At 42.3% G+C, this 22,545-nt stretch overlaps 1 protein-coding gene across 1 annotated transcript in view; it reads right to left on the bottom strand.

Annotated features, from left to right (window-relative positions):
• Positions 1-14,107, bottom strand: part of TBXAS1 (thromboxane A synthase 1) — a 290,659-nt gene extending 276,552 nt beyond the window's left edge. Inside the window, exon 1 of the mRNA XM_063133347.1 lies at positions 14,040-14,107. The gene's annotated coding sequence lies outside the window, so the exon portion shown is untranslated. The remainder of the gene's footprint in view (positions 1-14,039) is intronic.
• Positions 14,108-22,545: the final 8,438 nt, after the last annotated feature.

Below are 22,545 nucleotides of genomic sequence, written 5' to 3'. Positions count from 1 at the left end.
ATTAAACTTGTAAGAAAAATAGGAGCATGCTAAGATTACACCGTTTGCTGCTGGTTTTGTTCAATTCACCTCTTTTGCAATGGCATCAATAAGAATAAACTCGTATGTGAATTGCCCCCGTGACATATTACAAATCAAAACTAGCATGTTGACATTTAAAGATCATTGTAAACCTTGGAAAACACAGGTTTATAAACAGAGCTAAACACCAATTCACATTTAACTACAGCAGCACTAGGAGAAAAAGACAATGTTGCCATAAATTTAGCTTCAGTTTTTCCAGTGTCTATGTTTACAAGACAGGAATGACATATATCTACTTCTACACCTCTAGATGCCACATTACTCTTTCCATCATAGTATCATAGCTAGGAATTCTGCATTGTTGGCCTCTTCCATTGGTGAAAGGCAAGGATTCAAAAGAGAAGAACAAATTTTAAACTTTGTTTTTGTGTCTCTGGAAATAGCAGTCCCAGTACAGAAACAAAAATGCACTAGATGTCAAATTTGCTTGCATTACAAGACTATATTTCTGTATAAATCAACGGAAAGCCATCATCTTCTCATGCAACGAGTCCTTGGGCACAGTTGATACTATGCATTCACCAATAGAATACCCTAAAGTTCAATAAGAGAGTGCAAAAGCCAACTCAGAAATAGGCAAGTCACAATTGTCAGTCAAGGCAGATCTTGAGCAGCTAACGAAATACCGGAAGGCTTCAGCTAGACAAGTTAACTGGTGACTAAAGTGTGTCTGTGAGGAAATTCAATCAAGTTTTTGAAATACAAATGTGCTTTTTAAAAGATTTCATTTGGTTTTTATACCCTGTGAATAAGAGAAAGAGTGAGAATAATTGTGCACTGAATGGCAGAGAGAGAGAGAGAGAGAGAGAGAGAGAGAGAGAGAGAGAGAGAGAGAGAGAGAGAGAGAGAGAGAGATGTTTCCCTCAGCCAGGCTCTCCAGTACCAGAGGAAATTGTTTAAAGCAACGAGTGGGCAAGGGAAGGCAGGGAGGAGGCAGGTTCCTTTTCATGGAACAATTAGATCTCTCCCCACCTTGCATCCCTGCTTTATAGATGAGGAAAGCAGACATGTGCTTTAAATAAGAACCCGTCTTCTACCAAGTCCAAGTCAAGTTTATTGTACTTAGCAACCAGCCACCATGCAGCTTCACATAGAAGTGTTACATTCATTCGTTCATTCATTCCCTTGGCCTTTGTGCGCAAGAGCAGGGCCAGCACAAGAAATTTAGCAGTTCTAAAAGTTACACATTTGTTAAAATCATTCAATAAAAAATACAGTTTTTTGAGGGGTGATCTTCCCTTCATCCGAACTAGCAAAGGAAGGAAATAAATTTTCCTAATGTCAGAACAGACTTTCCATTCTGAAATAAAATGGGTGATTCTTCTAAAATAAAAGGGTTGTAACCTCTGGCTTCCCTGGGGTTATACCAGATCAGATGCTTTGTCCATCTAGCCTTGTATTGTCCACTCCAGTGGTCACTCTTTTCCAAGTGGGAGCCCCTTTGACAAAAGAAAATATTTTTTTAAAAAAAATCGATGTGAGAGCTGTCCCACACCCTGCCACATCTGTCTCCCTGCCCACCACCATATTCATCTTCCCCCCCCCACATAACCTGCCCAACCCGCCTGTTTTTCCCACCCTTCTCCCTACCCACTGCACTGCCACTGCCCATTCTGAAGGGTGTCTGAGCTCTATGAAAAGCCGCATCGGACAGAAAAGCAACCAACGCAACTCTCCACAAAGGTGGTCACGCACAACTGCCTGGCGCTGAGGGGGATCTTCCTCAGAGTCAGGCATTGTGGGAAGAGAGGAGTCCCTGGATATCACCTGCACTGCAGTTGCTCTCCAGGGACATCCCTCTTTCCACAAAGGTAGGGAGCGTGGCAGCTGATCCTCCCATCAGGGAGAAAGTGTGCAATCATACACATACAAGTGCGTATGATTCACCAATGGAGTTTTGGTGAGCTGCCCACAGCCCCTGCGGGGAAGTCCAAGGGTCTTCCTAGGGTACAGAGACACCTCTGGTCTTCCCTGCTCAGCTACAGAAAGGTCTTTTACCATCCCCTACGACCTGATCCTTTTAACTGGAGGCACCAGGGATTGAACCTGGGGCCTTGTGCATGCAAAGCGGGCGCTCTGCGTCTGTATGGTCCAATGATTCGGGTAACCTGGCTGCGCAGTGGCACTGCACTGTTTATATGACGCAGCCGCCAACAAGCAGACACATCAGGCTTCTCCACCAGAAACTCCATTTTCGTGCAATGTCAATTTACTGCAATTTTTGTCACCTCCATCTGTCAGTGGTGGCCTCTCTTCGGGTTGAGTTACTTGGCATTCCTGGGGGCAGATCGAAGCCCAAGGTAGGTCCAGGTCAGCATGGAAAGGCAGGGCGGGGGGGGGGGGGCTGAACAGGCCAAATGGCCACTGGCCCTGCGGCTATTCCACGGATAGCCCACGCTCCCTTTTGCTATCAGGATTTATCATTCCCACCCCGCAGCTGCTCTGCAAGCAGCAAAGTGGCATATAAAGACACCGCCCCATAGCCCACCACTCTAAGATAATGTCCAATTTTCAAGACAGCATGACCTCAATAAAATGTGCTGTGCCGCAGCAGCTGGAGGTATCTGATTATGTGGGAAGCAGGATACTGGACTACATAGTTCTTCAGTTTGATCCAGGAGGATTCCTTTCTTTTATTTATTTAAAATATTTCTTGGCCGCCTTTCAGGGCAGAAGCCCTCCCAAGGAAGCTTACAGCAATTTATAAAAACAGTTGAAAATGACAAAAGCGATAAAAACATGAATATGGGGAAATGGCAATAAAAACAAAAATAAAAGCCATCAATAAAAACAGCAGCAGCAACAAAAGCAATAACAGCCACAAGAACAGTCATATCAAGAGACGACAAATGTAAAATATGTTTTCAAGGCCTTCTTAAGCCTGCAATGATAGAGCATGGCAGACCTCCGATGGTAACCTGTTCCAAAGGTGTGAGGCCACCACAGAGAAGGACTCATCTTATGTTCTTATTTGTGAAACTCTTTAATGTTTCTTTTGCTTGCTGACAGCTGTTCCAGATAAGGTTTCTTCCTCCACACTCTGTTGCTCTACTTCTGCCCTTTCAGCACAGATTCTTGCTCCTGTCTCTTGGTCACCATAGAATCATAGAATAATAAAGTTGGAAGGGGCCTACAAGGCCATCAGGTCCAACCCCCTGCTCAATGCAGGAATCCACCCTAAAGCATCCCTGACAGATGGTTGTCCAGCTGCCTCTTGAAGGCCTCTAGTGTGGGAGAGCCCACAACCTCCCTAGGTAACTGGTTCCATTGTAGTACTGCTCTAACAGTCAAGAAGTTCTTCCTGATGTCCAGCTGGAATCTGGCCTCCTGCAACTTGAGCCCATTATTCCGGGTCCTGCACTCCGGGATGATCGAGAAGAGCTCATGGCCCTCCTCTGTGTGACAACCTTTGAAGTATTTTAGTATGTCTCCCCTCAATCTTCTCTTCTCCAGGCTAAATATGCCCAGTTGTTTCAGTCTCTCCTCATAGGGCTTTGTTTCCAGACCCCTGATCATCTCCTCTGAACACGCTCCAGCTTGTCTGCATCCTTCTTGAAGTGTGGTGCCCAGAACTGGACGCAATACTCAAGATGAGGCTTAACCAGGGCAGAATAGAGAGAAACCAGTACCTCACGCAATTTGGAAGCTATGCTTCTATTAATGCAGCCCAAAATAGCATTTGCTTTTTTTGCAGCCACATCACAATGTTGGCTCATATTCAGCTTGTGATCTACAACAATTCCAAGATCCTTCTCATTTCTAGTATTGCTGAGCCAAGTATCCCCCATCTTGTAACTGTTCATTTGGTTTCTTTTTCCTAGCATTAAGCATTCCAACAAAGTGTGTTGCCCTAGATGCCATGGAAGGGATGCTCAATGCACAACTGTCTTTTCCAAGTGGCAGCCACACATTTACCATCATCCCTAGTTTGGACCTTTCTATTCGACTGGTACCAAAAGGTCTTTCCCCATCACCTGCCCCTGGTCCTTTCAACTGGAGATGCCAAGACTTAAACCTCAGACCTTCTGCATGCAAAATATGTTCTTTACAACTGAACTTCTAAAAATTCTGCTTTCTAAATAAAAATTTGGACACCCATTGATACTGGTTTATTCTTATCCTGGACACTAAAGACTGGCAGTGTCTAGCTGCTACCTTATTTTTGTAACAAATATAGAAGGGGTGGGCCACTTGTAATGCTCCAGATCCTTTTGGCATACAACTCCCATCACGCCAGCCAGTGTAGCCAATGGTAAAGAATGATGGGAGTTATAGGCCAAAACATCTGGAAGCCATAAGTTGCCCACCCCTGAAATATAAGGTTGTATCCAATGTCAGTCCTACTTAAAGTAGATCCATCAAAATGTTGTATACAAACAAATGACCATGTTGGCTGGGAATGATGGGAGTTCCACTCCAACACCTCTTGGGGGCACCAGGTTGGGGAAGGCAAAGTTAGCTGATGAAAACTCAAACATTTATTTTTCCCTATCAACTATCTGCGCCATGCAGCTAACATAAGCCTTCAATCAGAATTCTATATAGCTGACAGACATGTGAACAGGTACAGATAAATACCTGTACCTGTTCATATACCTGCCACCTAAATGGGATTGTTCCTGTGTCCCCTGGCAGTTAAGCTGTGTTCTGTTCTCTTTCAGCAATGGCAATATGTTCCTTACATGCACAAAGCTGCAGTCGGAGAAGATGAATTCATTCTCCAGTCACCTGATCCTGGAGTTTTTACCAGTGCACTGACTCCAAGAACAAGCCCTGTGTTTATCTTACAGACATATGGTAAATGTCACTACTTCCAGCTGCATCCAAAAATCCACTTCACTCATTTTCCCCTTCTTTTTAAAAAATGCAACCGGGATCAGCATCTGACACACAGACATAGACTGCAATCCTATGCACACTTTCCTGGGGAAAACTTAACCATTGAACGTAAATGGCCTTGTTTCTGAGTAGACCTCCACAGGACTGCACTGTTTGTATAGGTTCACCTTTGCCCATTTAAAAGGCGTGGCACTACAAAGTGAATCAAAAGATTCCCTGATGCCATTTAAAATTCTTTTGGGACCTTGTTTGGGGCCTTTAGCTTAGAAAAAGGGTGGGTGGAGGGGAGGTGAAAGAGGTGAAGATCATGCATTGTGAGAAGGAAGTAGTTCAGGGAAGCTTCTCTCTCCCTCTCATAGTACTTCAATGACAAAGAACCCAATGAAACTGAGTGGTGTGAGATTGGGGCAGATACAAGGAAGTATTTCTTCCCACAGAGCATAGTTAAACTCTGGAATTCACTACCACAAGATGGGGTGATGGCCACCAACTCAGACAGCTTTAAGAAGGGATTAGACAAATTCATGGTGGATAAAGGGATCAGACAAATTCATGGAGGATAAAGCTCTCAGTGGCTACTAGTCACAATGGCTATATTTTTCCTCTCGTATCTGAGGCAATAAGCCTCTGTATACCAGTTGCTGGGTAAGACCAGTGGGAGGCTGCTGTTGTGCTCGTCCCCTCCTTATGAGCATCTGGGAGAACAGAATGCTGGACTAGACAGGCCTTTGGTGTAATCCTGCACAGCTGATCTTACGTTCATAAACTGAGGCTCCAAAAATGATGACCACATAGACACAGCAAACTACACAATACACAGAATGAGGAAATTGAATTCTGGTCAGGAGAGGGCTTGATAGGCTGGGAGTCCTCCCCCATCCTCAATAAAAATAAAATAAAATAAAAATCCTTGTAGGTAGCAAATTAACACCCTAGAAGAGAGTTATAGCATCCCCTTCTCCTGGATGTGTTAGTTTACAACTTGCAGAAGATATATTTGTGAACCGCCCAGAGAGCTCTGGCTATTGGGTGGTATAGAAATGTAATAAATAAATAAATATAAATAAATAAATATGTTCCCCTTGGAAAGCATTCAAAAATATGATACATCCCCTCACCTGAAGTCTGAAAAGATACTGCCCAGGAATCTTCCTCCTCATCCACTGACCCGGTCCACACATAACGGCAATTCCTAGTCGCATAACCTAGGAATTGCCACAGCTGTGCAGGAAGTTGCAAGCACACTGCCTCCCGCACGCTCGGCACATCCACTTTCAATCAACAACCCGTGTACGTCCTTCTAGACCAAAGACTGAGTCTTCATTATGGCTACATTTTGATGGAGAGTCCCATCTCCAAACCTCAGTCCACCTTGTTTAGGCTTAATAATATGCTGAGAGAATCTTCTGCACTAAACTCACAATTTGTATGTGCTATAAAATTGGAATTCCTATGTCTTTTTGGCATCAGATGAAGAGCTTCTTATTCTCCCAGGCATTTTAGTTTTTGTTGACCTTAAACTGTGAACCACCCAGAAAGCTTTGGCTATTGGGCGGTATAGAAATGTAATAAATAAATAAACAACCCAAGAGTGGCCCAGAAACTCTGGATTGATAGGAGGTCAACATCCCAGAGTTAACACAGAGTTTGTTGTTTGGTTAACTCTGTGTTGTTTAACCCCCTAAACAATCTTGTATTCCTGTGTTCATATGTCACAATAACAGCCAAGGAATTGGGCATTATTTAACCCAGGAATTGGCGAGCTTGATTGGGAGCGAATGTGCTGGCTATTGTGCGCTTGTCACTTCCACTTTCAACCAACAACCCAGGTACGCAAGTGGGATCAGCGGCTGACACACAGACCTGGCCTACGAGCCTGTACACACTTACCCAGGAATAACTTGCCCATTGAATTAAATTGGCCTTATATTCTGAGCACTGCGCTGTTTGTATAGGTTCACCTTTGCCCATTTAAAAGGTGTGGCACTATGGACAAAGCGGATCAACAGGCTCCCTGATGCTATTTTAAATTCTTTTAAGACCTTGTTTGGGGGTTTTAGCTCAGAAAAATGTGGATGGAAGAGACGTGAAAGAGGTGAAGAAGTTGATGCATTGTGTGGAAGAAATAAATACAAGGAAGCTTCTCTCTCCCTCTCATAGCACTTCAGTGACAAAGAACACAATGAAACTGAGTGGTGGGAGATTCGGGACAGATACAAGGAAGTCCTTCTTCCCACAGAGCATAGTTAAACTCTGGAATTCACTACCACAAGATGTGGTGATGGCCACCAACTCAGACAGCTTTAAGAGGGGATCATACAAATTCATGGAGGATAAAGCTCTCAGTGGCTACTGGTCACAATGGCTGTATTTTTCCTCTAGTATCAGAGGCAGTAAGCAAACTCCCACATGAAACAACACTCAGTAATTTGCTGCCATGGTATGGCACTTCAGTGACCTTATGCAGATTGCCAGGTTCATCTTCATGCACCAAGGGGAATCCTGGCTCCAATGTAAGTTATCCATGTTTTGCTTTATTTAACAGAGCTCCTTGGAGGAAAGAGCCTAACATCTAAAATCCACCCCTTTTTTTGCCCATGGACCAAGCCGGCATATGTTTATGCCTCAAAAGGCACAAATAGTAAAACACCCAAACTTTGTATGCAAACATTAGCTATATATGATTATTATTTATTACTGTTGCTGGGACCACCTTGGCACTACTACTTTAGCATATTTGAGTTACTTTAAGCCAATTTTATCTACTTCCCACACAAACCCTATTTTACATTTGCCTGCTGTTTAATACCAAAAATAATTAAAGTATCAAAACTGTCGAAGCATTTTTAAACGCGATAAGCACTAGGCTGGAGTTTCAAATCTTATAGATTTGCTTAGTGTAAAGCTAGTAAAATTGTTCCCACATAGTTCTCTGTTATCATTTATAACATGTCTCATTCTGGATTGGAGACCCCTGGTTACTAGATAGTCGCAGCTGGCATTTTTCATAACTGTGTGTTAATACAGCACTTATGGACTTTAGGTGACCTTGCATTGATCAGGGATGGCCTTCTTATGAAGCTATGCTTTCAGCCATAGATTTTGATGCACAGTGCGGGGAGGGGGAGACATGGTTTTTATTATCTCAGCTAAATGCCTTTAAACCAATGTGTTTCAGATGAGCGCACATCAAGCCAGTCCTTTTCCAGCTTCACTGGGATGCCAGTCCAGGTCCGGGCCCAATTCAAAGTGTTGGTATTAACATTCAAAGCCCTGAATGGCTTGGGGCCAGGCTACCTGAAGGAACACCTCCTCCCATATGGACCTGCCCCTAAGGTCAGGGGTCCTTCTCTGTGAGCTCCTGCCAAAGGAAGTAAGGCAGGTGGCTACCAGGAGAGGGCCTTTTCTTCTGTGGCACTCCGGCTGTGGAATGAGCTCCCTAAAGAGGTTCGCCTGGCACCTACACTATACTCTTTTAGACCTTTTCATTTTCTCAGCATTTTAACAGTCTAGCAACTAAATTTTAACTTTGCTGTTTAAAATTTGTAGTTTAAACCTGCGCTGCTGCTCGATTTTATCCTGATTGCGTTTTTATATTGTATTTTATATTATGCTTTTATACGGTTTGTTTTATATTTTGAATGGTTTAAATTTTTGTAAACCTCCCAGAGAGCTTCAGCTATTGGGCGGAATAAAAATGCAATAAATAAATAAATAATCTCTTTATTTAAACACGTTAAATACAAAGCTGTTAACCATTCAATGCAGGCAGTCCGAAAGGTTCCCCACCTCCCTCTTCAACATAGACACTTCCCTGGTTGTGATAACTGCATTTTCCCTCAATTGAATGCACTATATTTTGTACCTTGGAAAGTATCAGCCTTTCCCCAAGAAAGCACATACGTTTCATTTTAATGGCTGTATGCTGTGCAACTGCCAGAGAAACCTACTATGGCACAACTGGTAATAAGGGACACAATTCCCCCTCCCCCTTTATGCACATTCCATTTTCTAACTCACAGGGCGCAACCCTATCGATTTCACCTTCGCCAGCCCCCAAACTCAGAGGCTTCCTGTTTCCTATGCCTTGCCAGGCCGAAGCTGGCAGGACAGGAAGAACGGTGGAAGTGATCTTTGCTTCCCCATCCTCTGTTCTACTGTATTTTTGCTAGATGGTATTTTCAGCAGGGCCTTCTCTTCTGTGGCACCCCAGCTGCGGAATGAGCTCCCTAAAGAGGTTCGCCTGGCACCTACACTATACGCTTTTAGACCTTTTTATTCTTTTAGACCTTTTCAGCCTGTCTAGCAAGGGTGGTTTGGAGCGGGAGGGAAGAAGCTGGAGGAGGCTCAGGATAACTCATATCCTGGCCTCTCCAGTCTCTTCCCCTCCTCGCCCACTGGAATGCCCTCTTTCCTGATGCTCTACGGTTGCTTTTCCGACCTTGAAGAGGCAGCCGGCACAGTTCTTTCCACACTAGCTGTGAGGGGGAGGCGTCTGTGATCAGATCTCCAACTCCCCTTTCCAAGGTCGGAGCATCGTCTCCCAAAGACCATAGAATGGCTCTCTTCCAGCAGGCTTACCCAGTCGAGTTGCCTGGTTGTTACTTTAATCATGTATTAGTTTTATAGGTTTTTAATCAGATTTATGTATTTTATAGTATTTTTGTATTTGATGTTGTTCTCTGCCTCGATCCAGGAGGGAGAAGCGGGTAAATAATAATAATAATAATAATAATAATAATAATAATAATAATAATGTTAAAAAGTTACTTTTACTGGCTCAAATTTCTTGTACTATGTGATCCTTCTACTATTTTTGGCGAACACTAGCAAACTGATCGCCTAGAACGCCCTTCCATTTTGTGAATCTTTCACTTCCACTGATTTGTTAAAACAGCTTCTTGAAAAATCAAGGAAATGGAGCTTATTATTTACTTAAATATTAATTTTTATATCAGTACACAAAAACACAACAAGTTTGCTGCCCACAAACATCATCTTTTTATATACTTCTTGTTCCATATAACTGTTGGGGGGGAAATATTTCCAGGCATCTACCAATTTCTGAATTGTATTAAATGACTATGAGAAATTGCTGAGTTCATATTCATTAAGAAAATGTAACAATCTTTCTGAAGCCATCTCTAAACAAAGGTATTTTGCTACTTTTCCTTCGCAATAATTTTTGTTGCTAATAATCTTATCTATATACTTTTTGGAAGCATAAGTCCCACTGAACTCAATGGGACTTTACTTCAGAGAAGATATGCATAGGTTTGTGCTATAAAGTGTAATGTCTTCTTACACAGCCTCTAGTATCACTTAAATTAAAGAGAAGTAGTGTTGGTGTTAAAATCACTGAATCTTCTATTACTTCTTTTATTACTTCCTTAACAAACTGTCACCCCCATTTCATTTAGGTCTTGGAAGGCTGTGTTTTCCCTCTACATTAATGGGGTGCCTTCTTTTTTGATTTGCCTTCCAAAAGGACTGAATGGCCTTCATCCACTCTCCGACCAAGCACATTTATATTGTGCCATTATTGCCTCTCAATGGGAGCATGATGAAGGATTTTCACAAGAACTCAGAACTATGATGGATCATCTATTGACTAATATCAGAATAAGCCTCTAAAGTTGGAACTCTGTGTGCTTTTCCCTAGCAGATCCCTTACCTTTCAAAAGCCTCCTCACCCTCACGTGCAGCGGATATGGAGGGGGAATAACAGGAAGATCTTCGCTGACTAAGTTTCTGCTTCTTGTCGGGCAACAGTTAAATACATGGGAGCCCTTCTGCCTGGGAGGGTAGGTGGCAACTTTATTAGCCATTGGCTGCACCGAGTCCGCCTTTTCATCATGTTCTTTTCTTCCCAGCCCAGAAGCCTTTAAAAGCATACCACAAGCCTGTACAATCCTGTTCCTCCCATAATTTTGCCAGCCCCAAGGGCGAAAGGAAGAGGCCATGATACCTGCAGAGCTGTTTTGTCGTCCGTTTAACTTATACTCGAAAAAATATCCCCCCCACCCCGATTTCCTCCAGGCTTGAGTCAGATCCTCAGGACAGAATTTGGAAAAAAAACCCACCTGCCTTTTAGGGTGCAATCCTATGCAAGTTTAGACAGCAAGCCCTCGCATGCCCTAGCCAGTCATTAGCAATTTCCTCTGAGTGTGGTTCCACACTTTATACAACAGTTGTGTTTGCCACATGCACATATTTTCTGGCAGCAAACATGTGAAGTAGCCTTCCCCAACCTGGCCATGCTGACTGGGGATGATGGACATTGTATTCCAACACATCCAGAGGGCACCAGGCTGAGAAAGGCTGTTATAAAATATGAAAGGCAGACAAGCTCCCTTTAAACACTTAAAAATAGGGCAGCAGGGCTCTCAGGCGTGCATCTACATGGATGTTTAAGGCCAAATACACACGCCCTGTTAATATTTGCTCAGTGGAGGCTGGTGGCTCCGATGTCAGTGGGGCGATGAATACACTCCAGTTTTCAAGTCAGAACTTTAAAGGAGCTACCCAAGGTGCTTCACTTTAGAGTTCTCACTCGTTCTAAAATCTGGAGAGGATTCACAGCTCCACTGACATCGGAGCCACCAGCCTCCACTGCATTTGCTCATAAGTATCCACGTTCAGAACATCACAGAGGAAAAGTCAGTGGAAGAGAGCATGATTTCCAAGCAAAAGATGCTAAGTCAAGTCTCCAGCATCTCCAGGCAAGGCTGGGAAGGACGTCCAGAGGAAATCTTGGGGAGACATTGCCAAGGAGTGTAGATGATGCTGAGCTAGATGGAACAAGGGCTGAATCTGGTGAAAGGAAACGTCCTAGATTTTTTTAAAACTTTATGCGAGAGGTAATGGCGAAGCACCATTGTACCCATCACATACACAGCTGCTACATAAAGCAATTTGCTGTTGCACTCATGTCCTACTTATGGGCTTCCCGTAGGCACCCGGTTGGCCACTGGGAGAACAGAATGCTGGACTAGAGAGGTCTTTCGTCTGATCCAGCACAGCTCTTATTTTCTGATAAAGAACTGAGCCAATTTCAGAGACCTTGTCCAATTGACTCTGCTTTCAGAGCATGGAGCAAGTGCTTCTTGCCCCCAACACAGTGGAGACGCATGATGTGGTGACACAGCCCATGTGGCCCTCCGCCAGTCCACACAAGTGACTCAGACAAGTGGAGGCTGTGCAGGCCGCCTTGCATTCTTCCTGGGGTGAAACACTTTTCCCTGGAACAACATTTGACATGCAAGCAGAGCGGGAACCACAACAGGAAGCGTAAGTACTTTTGCATTTCCTACTCAAGTTTCTCTGAAAGCAGAGCTTCCACATCACCTCACTACCACAATAACAATTCAGAAGATGCAGCTTGTGCAAAATGCAGCAGCCAGATGGATAATAGGGACAGGAAGTTCTGAACATATATACCGATTCTGGCCCACTTGCACTGGCTGCCTGTATGTTTCTGAGCCCCAGTTCAAAGTGCTGTTTTTGACCTATAAGGCCTTACATGGCTCGGGACCACAATACCTGATGGAGCACCTGTCCCAGCATGGACCAACCCGTGCACAATGTTCAGAACCTAAGGCCCTTCTCCAGGTGCCTTGTTGCCACTCTCCAGGCTTGGAGGGTGACAACAAGAGAGAGGACCATCTCAGTGGTGGCCCCCAAGTTATGGAATGACCTTCCTGGTGATGCCTGCCTGGTGCCAACATTGTTATCCTGGTTAAAACTGTCCTCTTTTCTGGAGCATTTGGCAACATATAATGAGTTTTGTCAATTTTTGAAAACTGTTTTTAGATGTATGTTGTCTGTGTCATTTTATGTAAATGGTTTTGCAATTCATGCATCCCTCAACAACTCAAAGTTCTGGGTTTAGATGTCAGGGAGAACAACCCAGTGATAGAGTGTCCCTGGGTTATTTGCACACTGGAAGCGGGCAAATGGTCTGGAACCAACGCATTCACTTGCTCCCAAACAATCCATGTGAAATAAACTGTAGGTTGCTTCAACGTGCGAACCGCTTTGAAAAAGTAAAATGAGATGTGTGCCCCAAGAGGTGAACAAACTCAACTTAACCCAGGTAGCAAAAGATACAGAAGCAAAAAAATTGCTGGAGTTAAACTTTCTCTTCTCGCTTTCTCCCCCTTCAGACACTACGTATCAACACTACAGCACTCAACCAGAAGCACAGAAACCTGCCATTACAATATACATGTCCTTGCTGCTGCTGCTGCTGCCGCTACTGTTGTTGGTAGTGGGCCTGTTCAGACGACACTTCAGACTCTGTGATTAGTGAAAGTGTGGTTCTCTGGGGTTAGCACTAACCACAAGCTGTGCTGTCACACTCAACACTTTAAGCCACAGTTAGAGCTGCTAAACCTACTGCAGACAGTCCATCCATGCTTAGTGAGTGAGCAGTGTTTAGCAAAACGCATTGCACAAGACACCTTAAACCCTGCTGGAACCAGCAGGATTTAAGGTGTCTGAACAGGCCCATTATATTACATTTATATCCTGCCTTTTTTTCCTTACATAGTCCTCCTCTCCATTTTATCCTCACAACAACCCTGTGAGGTAGATTAAGCTGTGTGTCCATGACTGGCCCAAAGTCTCCCAATGAGGTTCATGGCCAAGCGGGAACTAGAACCCAGATCTTCAGAGTCCCAATCCAACACTCTAACCATTATATCACACTGACTCTCAATAATTATCATCATTATCGATTTAATTTGGGAGCATAGCAAATTAACCAGGAGGGAAACAATTTAAAAAAAAAACCCCAATGCTACAGCAAGCATCTGTAAGTCAACTTCATTCATTCTCTAGAACACAGTGCTGCAATCGTAAGTATGATTTTTTTTAAATCATTTTGTTCTTGTCCTGCTTATTGAAAAGTGGGTGGAGCCCCCTTTTTTCTCTCTTGTCCAGCTGCCGGGCATTGGGCGTCTCTAGAGGACCTCTTCCACGTGTTCCCATAAAAAAAGACATCTAACTACCCTCTCCTAAATCGTTAATGTCGTATCCCAACCCAAACAAGCAGCTAGTCAGAGGCTCTCCAGTGCAACACTCATTACTTTATAAAGCTTCCAAAAGCTCCTTACCTTGAGAGATGCACCACGCTTTTTGCAGAAGTTCCTGGATGGCTGGCTCTTAACTAGGAAATGCATTGTTTGCATGCCCAGAAGAAGGAGTGGCAAAGAAAGCGGGTTGGTTTCTGGGTTTTCTTTTTTAAAAAAAGGAAAAGGTGTGTGGGGGAAGCGTTCCCTGATTAGGGACAGGTGTTTCGAAATTAACCGCAACGGGAGGCTAAAGAGCAAAGAGACGCTGGAACTACTGTTCCCAGCATGCTTTGTGGTGGGGGGGGGGACGACTTTTCTTCCCTGAGTGCAAAGTGGTTTGTGGGAGTTGCAGTGCTAACATTTCCACGCTGTGCGGGAAATAAAAGGAGGAAAATAGTACATGTTCGTATGTTAAAAACAAACGAACAAGAATGGATCCGTGCATGGGAGATTGCAGTTATATTTTGCATGTATATTTACAGTTAAAAAATGATGTCTCAATTGTGTTGGAGTTTTATAATATATATTTTTGCACTTCATGGATTTATTTTTCTTAATGCAAATAACTAACACAAACTCCATTTTTTTTAAAAAAAAGAAACTGATTTATTTTTTAATTCATTTTATTTTGTATTCTAAAATAAAATGCACAACAATACATACATTCTACATTAATACGAAATATACTTTTCTATTATAACAACGAAAATAAATGAGCTGTGTCATTAGAAGCTGGGTACCTTCTTCTACCAATACTCATTAAAAGGTTTCCAGACCAACAAGAATCTATTCTGGGTTTGTCTTTCCTTTTTCTACTTTTTCATAATTAGTTAGTATTGGAGTTAACTGCATCACTTTATATTTTACCTTCCTATTCTTTAACATTAGGAGTTAATGTTAAACATTTTTAAAATATCTGGTTTATGTCATTAATATATTGCTCTGACATCAGGTAACCAAAAAGCAATGGAGTAAGCAAAGAGATGTTGGGTTTCATTGTAGTAGGCTTGCAGAGGGCAAGTCTATCTGAAAGTCTGTGGTTGGTCAGTCCTCTATTTGAAGGTGTTCTCTGAAGGGCTGTCCAGTCCAAGTCAGGCTTAAAAATAAAGGACCATAAGAAGGGAGAGCAGAGGCCTTGAAGTTGTCCATCAACAGTTGGCACCTGTTGAGTGAGCACACAGTTGAGTGAGCACACATCCAGGTTAACTGGTCACATTTTCCCCACTACAGTTGAGATGTACTGAGTTTCTATTTAGTCATTATGTCCAAATCTAAGGGGCCCATAAGGCCATCAAGTCCAACACCCTGCCCAATGCAGGAATCCATCTTAAAGCATCCCTGACAGATGGCTGTCCTGCTGCCTCTTGAATGCCTCTAGTATGGGAGAGCCCACGACCTTCCTAGGTCATTGGTTCCATTGTCATGCTCTCTATATAAATCAGCAAAGGCAGTTCTTTATGCAGCCCTCTCTCTCCTTTTGTCCTCTTTTTTAGCTATGTGTAACTAGACACCCCACTCTCACATACTCATGAGAGCAAACAGTTACTAGCCAAAGGCCCTCCTCCTTAATAGCAAGCCATGCTTGAACACCAATATCCTGGCAGAGCCCACCAGGACTGTCTCCTGCCCTGGAGCCACCAAGCCAGGCAGTTGAGTCCATGAGCCACTCCCACAATGCCTGCGAATGTTGCATTGCTCCAGGGCCTTGTAGGAAATATAAAATAGCAGCTTATAGCTGCCCACTATTTCTGCTAGGTACATCTGACATAAAAACTAGAGTGTCCATTTCCCCCTGATACACATACACCTAGAAAAAGTAAAGGGGTGCACAAGGCAGGGAGGGGGAATGGTCAGATGCCCCCAGTAAAGAATTCCATTCACCCCCATGCAAGCAGCACATAGGCTCACATCAAGCCCCTTAGCCTTGTCAGCTCCAAAGGACACAGATTGATCAAATCCACACCTCACCATATAGGGGAAAGGTTAAGTTCAGGTATGCAGGGCAAAGGACATCTGAGAGCAGGTATTTCACACTGATGGCGGTGGCCAGATGCCCCCCCCCCAGCTCCAGCGCCACCTAACTTCAAGTAAACATCACTTAAGTGCGCTTTAACACTATAAGTCAGTTTCAAAATGACACTGACCAGTTAAACTCAGCCAAGTCCTTAGGACTGCTCCCTAGCCACATCACCAATAGGGGAAGAGCTACACAGGCAAAGCACATGACAATCTCAGCTGCAATTCCCCTTCTGACCACTGCATGGAAGTATGTAAGCTATTGTCCTGCCCCAGCCCAGTGTGACTCTGATTAGCAGCGTGAGCGCAAAGAGGTTACCTTATTCTCGAGAATAAATGTTTGGAACCCAACGCCTTGTCTGTGATCTTTCGTGAGTGTCTCGATAATTGGACTTTTGCACACTCGGATTTGGCATAATTTATGCAACACATCCACACCTAGGAACTCACTCTCATAAGAAAGGGCTCATTTGTTTACATTTGTTATCCAATTTTGATCCAGCAGTGATAAACCTCTGCCTTTTGAACCATCTCTTTAATGCTCTTCTATTAACACCTAGCTACCCATTTCATTTCCTTGAGTACTTAACACAGGGCACCTCCACACCTGAGTTCCATTCATGCCAAAAAGCAGTGCTTCAATCATATTTTCAGAGGCAGTTTACCAAAAAAATAGAACAATTAAACTTTAAATGTTAAAGAGTAAAGCTCAGAAACACACACACCAAAAATGCTAAAAGACACACAGTTAGTAAAACAGCATAAAATAATTAGGGCGATTCAAATTACATCTAAAGAACCTGGGAAAATAAATAAAAGTCTTCATTGGACTCCAAAAGGACAATAAACTTTTCTGTGGAGGGAATGACACCACTGGGGTGCCATTACTGAGAAGGCCCTGTCTAGTAGTGATAGGCTTCCTCTCAAGGGGTGGGAACAGCTGCAACCCTCCACTGAAGATGTAATGGGTAACGTTTATGGAGCTGAGTAGTCCTTCAAGTACATGGTGCAACCTGTGTAGTTCTGGTCCAAGTCCAGTTTAAAGGTAAAGAATTATGAGAAGAGAAGGAAAGAGACCTTGAAGTTACCCATCAGCAGCACCTGGGCTGATCATCACTACTGCTTTTTATTGATCTGTTGGTTTATTTAATTTCTATAGTGCCCTTTAGCCAAAGCTCTCTGGGTGGTTTACAACAACTCATAAAAATACAAAATATAATTAAAATAGTCTTAATTTTTTTAACATAGAAAAAATAAAACAATGTAAACAGCTAAAAACAATTTAAATAAACAATGGGTACCTAATGCAACAAGGTAAAAGGGCACCGGGGAAAATCCCGAGCCTTTTATATTTATGATTTATTTTGATTTCTTAATTAATAATATTTCTCCTCCCTTCCAGAGGAAGCACTCACAGTTGTTTTCACAACATTTTAAAACAGCAAAATACAATCTAAAAATACCAGGAAAAGCAAACCAAATACGTTAAAGTTGGGGAGCATGTGTGTGCTTCACGGATGAGTCCTCAATGGAAGCCAGGTTTCCCTCCGATCACTGTGATCTGACCCATGGCTCCACACTCTTATATTAATCCCATCACTCTCTGTTTCTAAGAAAACTGGAAGCCAATTGTTTCTCTAGGTTGCCAGTATTTTATATTTAGCTCTTAAGACACTTTCTGGTTCCTGAAAACTACTTAGAACAACAGCTGCAGGGACAATTTTTGCTATTGCAATAAGTTTAGCATGCCTCTGCCATCATGGGTGGGCAGCTGATCTGAGCCAGCAATAAGCCAAGCTGCATCAAGACGCCTTAAATGGGCTAAGGTGGCCTAATGTAAAGGCCATCCATCTGTTCTCCTCCTTCTTTTGACCACGGACACCATTCATCTATCATTGCAATTACACTTGGATGGCTGATTCATACCTGCAAGTCGTGTCACAGTCAAGAAATCCTGAACACGCATCCTGTGTGAACCAAAGTGGCTTTTAAGTAAGAGCAACCTAATTTAACTTACCTTTCATTGTTGCTGTATTGAAGTTAAATAATATACTATAAGTAAGATTTCTCTACTAGAACAGTTGTAACCCAGTAGTACAGCACCTGTTTTGCATGGAGAAGGCTCCAGATTCGATCCTGGTCATCTCCAGGTAGGGCTGGAAAATTTCCCGCCTAACACCTTGGAGAGCTGCTGCCAGTAAGTGTCAACATTACTGGGCTAGATGTAGCAAGGGTCTGACTCAGTATAAGGCAGCTTCCTACCTTCCAAATGCTCCCCTTCCTCCAGATACGCTGGATTACAACCACCATCATCCCCAGTTAACATGGTCAACGCATCTGGAGGGCACCCGGCTGGTTTAGCTTGATTGTTTTAAAGTTTACACACCGTGTCTTTTCAGTGGGAACTCCTTTATAAAAACAAATAAACTGTGTTGTGATACTACCACAGGGCTTATTAAGATGAACAAATCCCTAAGGGTGGGAAATATAGCGCTTCCCCCCCCCCCCATCAGTTTAAAATTAAATGAATAAATAAAAGCAGCTGTTTTGTGTTTTACCCATTCTGACCTTAACTATTTTCAATTAAGGTCTTACCCTGTGTTATGGCCACCAAGGTGAATAGAAGCTTTTCAAATGGAAAAATGCACCAGTGTCTCTCATTTGCTTAATAATAGTCAATACATTTGAGGACAACACACAGCTAACCAGCCTTGCATATTGATTTAACTGCTCCTTAGCTGTCTTTTTATGCATTTTTATTTGGAAAATCGGAGATTATATTGGTTAAGAAAAAAGAAGAAAGAATAGAGAACCTTAAACATCAGACCTATGAAACAATCAACAGGAACAGACTTGTAAAATAATGTTCATATAGTTTCATCAGATTAATGTGGTACAACAAAGAAAAGCCTGCAACCACCCCACACTCTTCAAATCCTGTTGACATAGTTGTTTCCCCCATCTGCTGAGTAGACAATAAGTGATGGCATAGTTTAAGTTTTTTTATGGGGTACTAAACAACGAACATCAGCAAGAGTAAAATATTAAAGGCTTCGGACCTAGACAACATCTGCATGCAAGGGACCCCAGACTAATTGATTCATGAGTGAGTAAAAGTGAGATTCTTTGTTTCCATTTCTCTTGTATTCCCTTTTAAATATTTATTTTTCAAATGTAAATTATGTTGTAACCTAATGGCTTAGCTGGGGGTGGGGAGGAAGGGGAAACCCATCCAATCACCTGTCTCTTGCGTTTTAGCTTATCCAAGCTGCTTTGGTAGAAGGAAAAAGGCACCATTGTATAAAGGACACACTGCAGCAAGTTATAAATATATATATTTATTAAATTACCCTTGTGACTGCTAGTTGAACAACTTCTGTGTTATGTCTGAACTGAACTTCTGCTCAGATCTATGGAGAAACTGAAAACTTAGCAAAGAGTAGCCACAAGGAGTGAAGTTTATCCCTGTACGGAAGATTTGCACTGGGTGTTGTTGTTGTTGTTGGCCTTTGTTTTGAAAAAGCAAAGATAGAATCTCATTTATCTTTCTTCTGAATGTAAAATATTAATAGGTTTAGTAACTAGACCAACACAGAAAAATATGGAATTGATACTTTTAAATGCGAGGGCTGGGGTATGAATTCCAAATGACTGGTTGAAATAGCACACTGGAATTGGTTGATATTTTTACATTGTGATGAAAGCTTTTCATCTTGATTATGTGCAGACAGCAGATGTTATTAACCCTTACCCAAGCAGCGAGGGCAGGAGGAATATTAACAGGAGATCTAGTCAAATTACACACACCCTTTTTCTTTTTCTTTTTGGTGGACAGCAGTATTTTTCCAACACATTAAAAAGTATCTGTCTACATTGGGCAGAGCAAAGTGGGGGAAAGCGGGATACGGGAGAACAAAGAACTCTTTTGATATCGGCCTAATGAGGCCTCCAGGATCAGAGGTAGCAGCTTGATGTTAGGGCTGAACTTGCCACCTTTATCTTGCTCATACAGCCCACAGTCCGGCCAGCAAAACTTTGAACACAGTTGCAGGTAAATCAATAAGATTTGATTTGCTTGGCAGGAGTTCACAGGTACACAGAGAAGTGTCCTTTTATGAGGCCAGACTTAGTTCATCTAGCCCTGTACAATCTACTCCAACTAGCAGCAGCTCTTCAGGGTCTCGAGCTGAGTAAGATCTTTTCCATCGCTTGCGACCTAGTCCTTTTAAATAGAGATGGCAGGATTTGAACCCTTCGGTATGGCCCCTCCCTAGATAATCAATAGCTACTAGTCATGATGCCTATATACTACCTCCAGGATCAGAGGTAGCAGCAACATAGTCATGTGTCCTCTTTTATAGAGGACAGTCCCCTCTCTGATAAGCTATTCAGTCCTAGTCAAATTTAAAAATAAAGGGGGGGGGAATAAAGGGGAAGGAAGAGCTGAGCTTTGAAGTTGCCCATCAACCACACCTGGATAGCAGACCCAGCAAGGCACACAGGTCACTTGCTCACCATATTCCTCACTATGTGCGATATACTGTATTTCTTTTTAAATTATAATAATAATTTGTAAATTTGCATCTATGCATGTAAATTAGCAAATGTAAATTTTAAGCAAATTAGCAGCCTTTTTTCTTTTTTCTTTTTTTTCTCCTCTTTTCAGCAATTCTTAAGCAGCCATCCTATTTCCCCTGAATACCAGTTGCTGGGGGAACAACAGCAGAAGAGAACTGTTGCCCATCAACAAGCACCTAAACAGCAGACTGAACAGGTAGGCACACAGGACACCTGGCCACACTCTTCCACACTATGGTGAGATGTACAGTATTTCTATTTGAATTATAATACTTATTATATATATAAACTAGCATATGCCTATTTTATGCAAATTATGCATAAATTATGCATATATCCTCTTTTGTCATCTTTTTAGTGATGCATTTCCTCTTTTTTAGTGATTCCCAAGCGAACAGGCAGCAAAAGCAAGGAAGAGGAAAAGCAAGGCCAGCAGGTTCCAGGAATTGGCAATGAGCCTCCTGCTGGGGGTGTGGGCTGAAACTAAGACAATGAAATTCAGCAGAGACAAAAGCAAAGATCTGCATTTAGGCAAAATAATAACAACAATAATTAAATGCAAAGGCATAGGAACGGGAACATTTAGTTTGGCATTAATACAAATGAAAAGGATGTCAAGATTGTAGTTGATCAGAATCTGAATCTGAGGCAGCAATCTGATGTTGCTGCAAAAAAGGCTAATGCAATTTTAGGTTGCGTTATCAGAATCATCATTTCCATGCTACGAGAAATAATAGGTTCATTTTATTCCACATGGAGATCTCATGTGGGTGCTGCGCTTTAAGAAACATGTGGAAAAGTTGGAATGGGTTCAGAGGAGGAATGTGCAGTATGGAAAACAATGTCTTTGAATATTCATTGATGGGGAGCAACAGCAGAAGAGTGGGAAGGTTGAAGGAACTGGGTATGTTTAGCCTGGACAAGAGAACCACATGAAATGCCATTTTGGAGGCAGAAAGGCAAGACAGAAAATAAATAAATAAATAAATAAATAAATAAATAAATAAATAAGGCTGAGTGGAAACATGATAGCATCTTCAAACACCAGAAGGTTTGTCATATAGAAGATGCTCCCCAAGTAATTTTTGCAGAATTCTCTTTCGAACTAAATGGAATGGCATCCATTGAGGACAACTGATTGCTTCATTACATATAAGAAACAGGCTAGCAGTTTCTCCTGGATCTTCAGTACTACCTAGGATGGACATTGGTTAAGCAGAAGAGGCTTTAGTGTGGTGGCCCCTTCTCTTTGGAACTCCTTGCCCCTGGAAGTCAGGCAGGCGCCAACACTGTGCTGCTTCCAGCGCCTCCTGAAAACAACTATTTTCCAGGAAGCATTTCTCAACTGACCAGCCACCATTTTTATTGGTAGTCTCTTTAAAATTGATCAATTTTAATTTGCTTTTAATATTTTTAAAAAATTGTTTTATCATTTTATTCCTGTGTTCACCCACCACTCCACAATCTATTTTAGATATGAAGCAGTATATAAATATAATAAATAAATATTGTAGAGTGAACAGAGCCAAGTATCCTGTCCATAACTTCAGGAATTAGTACATGAAACGTATTCAATACAATCTGTCTAGAGGAAGTGTTGGATGCCTCTGCTATTAACTCTGAAACAATGGTGAGATCAAGGTCAGAATGGATTATTCCGGCAGGCCTATCCAGTGGAATTTTAGGATGCTTTTAGGATTTTTTTTAGGAAGTTTTAAAAATGTATCAGTATTTTATGTATTTTGTACTTGCTGCTGTTCCCCGCCTAGATCAAAATGGAGAGGAGGGTAAGTATTATTATTATTATCATTATCATTATCATCATTATTATCCGCATACACACACACTGCAAAATGGTCATAGTGAGTTGCCAAGTGATCTAACATTTCCAGAGAATGGGAGCTAGAATGTAAAATTTCAGCTGGACAAAACTGAACCGGCTACAACAACAGCG

This window comes from Elgaria multicarinata, chromosome 9 (genome assembly GCF_023053635.1).
Source record: "Elgaria multicarinata webbii isolate HBS135686 ecotype San Diego chromosome 9, rElgMul1.1.pri, whole genome shotgun sequence".
Taxonomy (NCBI): domain Eukaryota; kingdom Metazoa; phylum Chordata; class Lepidosauria; order Squamata; family Anguidae; genus Elgaria; species Elgaria multicarinata.
This window is presented reverse-complemented; position numbering and strand designations above follow the sequence as displayed.